The sequence below is a fragment of the Jaculus jaculus genome, chromosome 1 (genome assembly GCF_020740685.1).
Source record: "Jaculus jaculus isolate mJacJac1 chromosome 1, mJacJac1.mat.Y.cur, whole genome shotgun sequence".
Classification (NCBI taxonomy): Eukaryota; Metazoa; Chordata; class Mammalia; order Rodentia; family Dipodidae; genus Jaculus; species Jaculus jaculus.
Window position 1 is genome coordinate 321660574 of NC_059102.1, and position 6114 is coordinate 321666687.

The following is a 6114-nucleotide window of genomic DNA, read 5'->3' on the forward strand; positions in this document are numbered from 1 at the left end:
CTTGCCAGGTTCAATTCCCCAGAACCCATGTAAGCCACATGCACAAGGTGGTGCGTGTGTCTGGAGTTCGTTTACAGTGGCTAGAGACCGTGGCATGCCCATTCTCTCTCTCTTAGAAATAAATAATATTTTTAAAAAACTATTATGACAGTAACTCTAGAAAGCCAATTCTGGTTTTAAAAAAAAAGTCACAAGAGGGCATATCTACATAAGTGGACGGGGTGCTCGCTTTTGCAACTCTCCTGCTAACATGGGAACTATACAGAGATTAGCAAGGCCCCATTGCAAGGATGACATGCGAATTCATGAAACGTGCTATATCTTTGCATATTTTCTCCCATATGCAGAATGTAGCATGAAAGTAGAAAGGAGACTATTTGGAAAGAAGAAGGGGACCAGCAGGAGGACAAAAAAGAGGCACCAGGGCCACAAATAGAAGGCTTGTTCCTGCCTCAAAGACATTCAGTCTCCGAAGGGAATACATCGTCAATCAAAACACATCCATTAATGTCATCACTTTCTTGTGATTCAAGGGCGCACGGCAGTTCTCATTGGATTACTTGCTCAAACAACTCACACTGAAACTTCCATGACTTCCCAGGGGCCAAAAATACAACTTTTTTCTCTTAGGAGTTGTTGCAGTCAGGTTCTCACTACTGGCAGAAATAACCCAACCATGGGGCTGGAGAGATGGCTTAGTGGTTAAGCACTTGCCTGTGAAGCCTAAGGTTTGAAGCTCAATTCCCCAGGACCCATGTAAGCCAGATGCACATGCTTCTGGAGTTCGTTTGTAGTGGCTGGAGGCCCTGATGTGCCCATTCTCCCTCCCTACCTCTTTTTCTGTCTGTTGCTCTCAAATAAATAAACAAAAACAAATAAAAAAGAAAGAAAGAATCATCCGACCAAGAGCAGCTTTTGGGAAAAAAAGGGTTTATTTTGGCTTACAGTCTGGAGGGGAAGCTCCATGATGGCAGGGGAAACAACAGCATGAGCAGAGGGTGGACATCAACCTCTGGCCAACATCAGGTGGACAACAGCAACAGGACCGTGTGCCAAACGCTGACAAGGGGAAACTGGCTATAGCACCCATAAGCCCGCCCCCAACAATACACAGCCTCCAGGAGGCTTTAATTTCCAATTGCCATCAGCTGGGGAACCTAGCATTCTGACTACCTAAGTTTATGGGGGACACCTGGATCAAACCACCACATGAGTACTTCTAGAAACAGTAGGTACCCAATGAAATTTGTGATATTTGTCCCTAAGCATGACAGCGCCTAGTGAAGTTGGTTAAATTTCTTTTAACAATGGAACAAATTGTGCGCATAGAATGACACACTCTGAAACCCAAGTAATGACTCCCATATCTAGCTTGAAACTCGTCAGTACCATCAAAAGCTGATTCTGGGCTGGGGAGATGGCATAGTGGTTAAGGGCATTTGCTTTTAAGCCTGCTGGACCAAGTTCAATTCCCCAGCACCCACATAAAACCAGACACAGTGGCACGCGAATGTGTGACCCCCACAGCTTTGAAGGGAAATTTGCTGTGTCTCAGAATTAACTCACTCTGCAGTCTCTCCAGGTTGAATGTTTCAAAGGCCAGAGCTTCAAGAACATAGGAAATGAATCAAAGGAGGGTTATGGGAATATTATGAATGTGAGCAAAGTATGCACAAAAATATCACAATGAAACCCATTATTTTATATGCTAACTAAAAATATTAAAAATTAAAAGAAGAGCCTGGAGAGATGGGTTAGTGGTTAAGGTGTTTGCCTGTGAAGCCTGAGGACCTAGATTCCAGTCCCCAGTACCCACGTAAGCCAGATGCAAAAGGTGACACATGTATCTGGAGTTCGTTTGCAGTGGCTAGAGGCCCTGATGTGCCCATTCTCTCTCTCTCTCTCTCTCTCTCTCTCTCTCTCTCTCTCTCTCTCTCTCTCTCTCTCTCTCTGTGTGTGTGTGTGTGTCTTTCTCTCTCTCAAATAAATAAATAAAATATTTTTTAAAAAATAATTAAAGACTGAGCGTGGTGTCGCATGCCTTTAATCCCAGCACTTGGGAGGCAGAGGTAGGAGGATCACCGTGAGTTTGAGGCCACCCTGAGACTACATAGTGAATTCCAGGTCAGCCTGGACAGAAGTGAGACCCTACCTCGAAAAACCAATAATAATAAGAAGAAGAATAGGAAGAAGAAAATGGGTTGGAGGCATAGCTCAGGGTAGAAAACTTGCCTAGCATGTACAAAGCCCTAAGAATTTCATCCCTAGTGCCACAAAATTAATCAGATAATATTTTTAAACCGTGGTGAATAAAAAACATAGTCAATATAATCCCCAACCTCCTGGCCAACCCCAACTTCCTGACTTAGCACTCTGGGCCCAGACCTAGACTTAGTCTGCTGGCTCTTTGAGCCCCTTTTCTCCCTCCAGAGTTCCAGCATTCCACTCTGGAAGGCTACAGGGTATAACTATTGGCTGAATGGTCAAGAAGGCAGGTGAGCCAGGCATGGTGGCGCACACCTTTAATCCCAGCACTTGGGAGGCAGAGGTAGGAGGATCGCCGTGAGTTCGAGGCCACCCTGAGACTACATAGTGAATTCCAGGTCAGCCTGAGCCAGAGTGAGACCCTACCTCGAAAAACCAAAAAAAAAAAAAAAAAAAGGAGACCCAGCATCCTGCTGGTGTTGGTGGAGCTCCTCAAAAAAAAAGAAGGCAGGTGAAGGCACCCCCAGATGAGGTTGCCTGCTGTGTACAGAAACATGGCCATTGAGCTGTCTTCTAGAACAGGTGGTGAATGCTAGCTGCCAACGGGAGGAAGAAGCCAGTTTTTCAAGCTCAGCGAGTTCCAGGCAATCAGGACTTTCAAGTGTATCCAGCAAATTGTCCCAAATTCATATCTCCAGGTTCTGTTCTTTGCTAATCGGAGCCCTGGACAGGAAAGAACTGACCTACTTAAGTAGAGAGTCCTGCTGCTTTCTCAGCGAAATCTCGAGGTTGATCCCAAATACTGGGCTACTGATAACGGAGAGTCTCTAGATGCTGTGAGGGCACCTCTGGAGTGTGTACCTAGCTTGTGATCTGCGCAATCACAGCCAGCCTCTCGTTTCTCAAAACATCACTTTCCCCCAAGCAACGCGTGCACTTCCATTGACCTTCTAATTCCTTGTCTCCCCATATTCCTCCAATAGCTGACACACCTCACTTGCTATTGTATTTCCTTCTCCTGAAATATCATTCAAAACTCACTGCTGGCTAAAGTTTGACAACTGCACAGCGACCTTTTGCCAGGGCTAAGCTGAGTCCACCTGCAGCAGGTGACGGCGCAGAACTCCATCTTAGCATCTGCCTTCTTGGACCATGTACCTATTTACTTTCTCATTTCGGGGACGAAGGACCTGACAGAACTCAGGTTAAGGGAGGAAGGGTTTGTGTCAGCTGCCAGTTCCAGGTTACAGAGCATCGTCATGGGAAAGTTGAAGCAGGTGCCCGAGGCCACTGGTGGCATTCAGCACAGTGAAGAGGCAGAGAGCGGCAAATGCCCATGCTCCTATCTTACAATCCAGTGACGGTGGGCCTGCCCACCTCAGTTAACCTAATCCCTGGCATGACCAAGGTTAAACTAATCAAGGATAATCCCTCACGGGTAATAATTCTTGGTCCTGTCAAGTTGACAACCCATCACGGACTATTCCTAATGTTCACAGATGCCCGTGGATTCCCTGGAAAATGGACCTAGATGGAGATCAGCATTCAGGAAGCTGGTTAGAGGGCTCTTGAGGTTAATATCCCCAGAGAAAGTGGCAGGAAGTGATCAAAAGGAGAAGCTGCATGTGCTGTGGTCCTACCAAAGGCTTCCGCTGGCTCCATGGGTCTACTGGGACAGTTCTTCAGACGTGTCCTAATTTGGGGCAAAGGATCAAGTCTTAGCCTTTCTCTCCCTGCCAACAAGAGTCACTGGAAAATAGCCACCCCAGGAAGAGGACATAACCTTAGATATAGGTCTCTCGGCAGCAAAGGTAATTTCTGGATGGCCTAGTAGCTAACGTGTGTTAGCAAGCAGCACTCCCAGAAGCCTTTATATCTGCAGGGGAATCTAGAATGTGCACCACCCCACATCTTACACTCTGGATATGACCTACCTGACACACTCATTCCCCTCCCCCATCAAGGGGCAGACTGCTGCTTGAACATATGGACTTTCTTTTGGGATTATCTTGAGCATCTTTCCTGGCATAATTATTTAACTTTAGGACCTTAAATACCAAGGATTTGTGATGAGGCCAAAAGGCAAGGAGTGGAAGTGGGAGCTCCCTTTCCCCACGGGTCACTTCTAGAGTCAGAGATTAACGCAAGTGGAACACTTCCCACTCAGGTAAGAACAGAATCTGGCAGTCAGGATGCAGAATGCTTTTTTAAACAATATAATTTATGTATTTGTAAGGAGAGAGAGAGAGAGAGAGAGGCAGAGAATGGGTACACCAGGGCCTCTAATGACTGCAAACGAACTCCAGACACATGTGCCCCCTTGTGCATCTGGCTAATGTAGGTCCTGGGGAATCAAACCTGGGTCCTTTAGCTTTGCAGGCAAACACCTTAACTGCTAAGCCATCCCTCCAGCCCATGAACATTTTTATTATATACATACTAGGGAGCATTGCTTGACAATGATTCCTTGTGGGTTCTGGAAAAAATAATGAAATACTATAGTAAGTTTAATGTTTCACCTTTATAGATGAACTCATCACTTGATAAGTTAGTTGTTTTCCCTGGTTCTAATCAGAGGTGAAATTCAATGAAACTGCACTTCATCCTTTCTGATTCATTTCCTAGAAGAATTTCGTATGGAGGGTCTGGGGGTGTAACAGTGACAGACTATATGCTTTGCATACAAAATAAACCCTTGATTCAGTCCCCCAGTTTTTTTAAGTGAAAAAAAAGTTTTGTGACAAGGAGAGAGGGGTAATACCTTGCTACAAAGAACACGTATGAGAAAGTAGTGTATAATACAGAAGAATCACTGCCTTGCCTTGAAGACATTTTTCCCAACAACTCTACCTCAAAAGGATCCAGCCTGTTTTCACACAGCCACTGATCCAGAGCCAAGGTTGTTTGGCTTCCGTTGAGCTAGGTCCTCTCTGTGATAAAAAGGATCTGTGTTAAGTTCAGCCAAAACCCATGAGCTCTGAGGCCTAGGAGCCATTTTTATTATAAATATTAACAGTGGAGGGCTGGAGGGATTAACAATGGAGGGATGACTTAGTGGTTACAGTGTTTGCCTGCAAAACCAAAGGATCCAGGTTCAATTCCCCAGGACCCACATTAGCCAGATGTACAAGGGGGCGCACGCATCTGGAGTTTGTTTGCAGTGACTGGAGGCCCTGGTGTGCCCATTCATTCTCTCTTTTTCTCCCTGCCCCCCTCTTTCTATGTCAAATACCTAACTAAATAAAAATAAAATATTTAAATATTAACAGTGGAATAACATGTTTATCTTGTTATTTCCCCCATATTCATTCTTTTTTTTTTTTTCTTTTTGCAATGCTGGCGATTCAAGACCACATACTTGATAAACAAGAGCCCTACCACTGAGCTACACTTCCAACGCTCCTCCTGCGTTCTTAGTTTAGCTTTAATGTTTCTGGTACTAAGGGTTAAACCCAGTGCCTCACACGCTACCGTCCTTCCACTAAAAGACATCCCCAGCCCTTTGTGGTTAGTTTAGGTTGTGTTATACAGGTTCTCATGAAGTTACCCAAGCAAGCTTTAAACTTGCCTCAGACTCTGAGTAGCTAGGATTAAAGACCTGTGCCATAAGTCGTGACTTTTCCCAAAGTTTTCAACAGTAGCGAAGTCAGGAGGGGCTCATGAGCCCCCATTCAGCTTTGTTTTGGATGGCACAGTTTAGCAAATAAAAATCCTGACTTTTAGCCGGCCATGGTGGCGCACGCCTTTAATCCCAGCACTTGGGAGGCAGAGGTAGGATGATCACTGTGAGTTCGAAGCCACTCTGAGACTCCCTAGAGAATTCCAGGTGAGCCTGGGCTAGAGACCCTACCTTGAAAAATCAAAAAAAAAAAAAAAAAAGACATTTAATTCAAACTTGATTTGAATATC

The 6114-nt window shown here is 45.1% G+C and overlaps 1 non-coding gene across 1 annotated transcript; it reads left to right on the forward strand.

The window, feature by feature from the left end:
- Window positions 1–221: 221 nt before the first annotated feature.
- On the forward strand, window positions 222–325 carry LOC123458331. Its single transcript, XR_006635607.1, has one exon. It is a non-coding gene; the product is annotated as a U6 spliceosomal RNA (small nuclear RNA).
- Window positions 326–6114: the final 5789 nt, after the last annotated feature.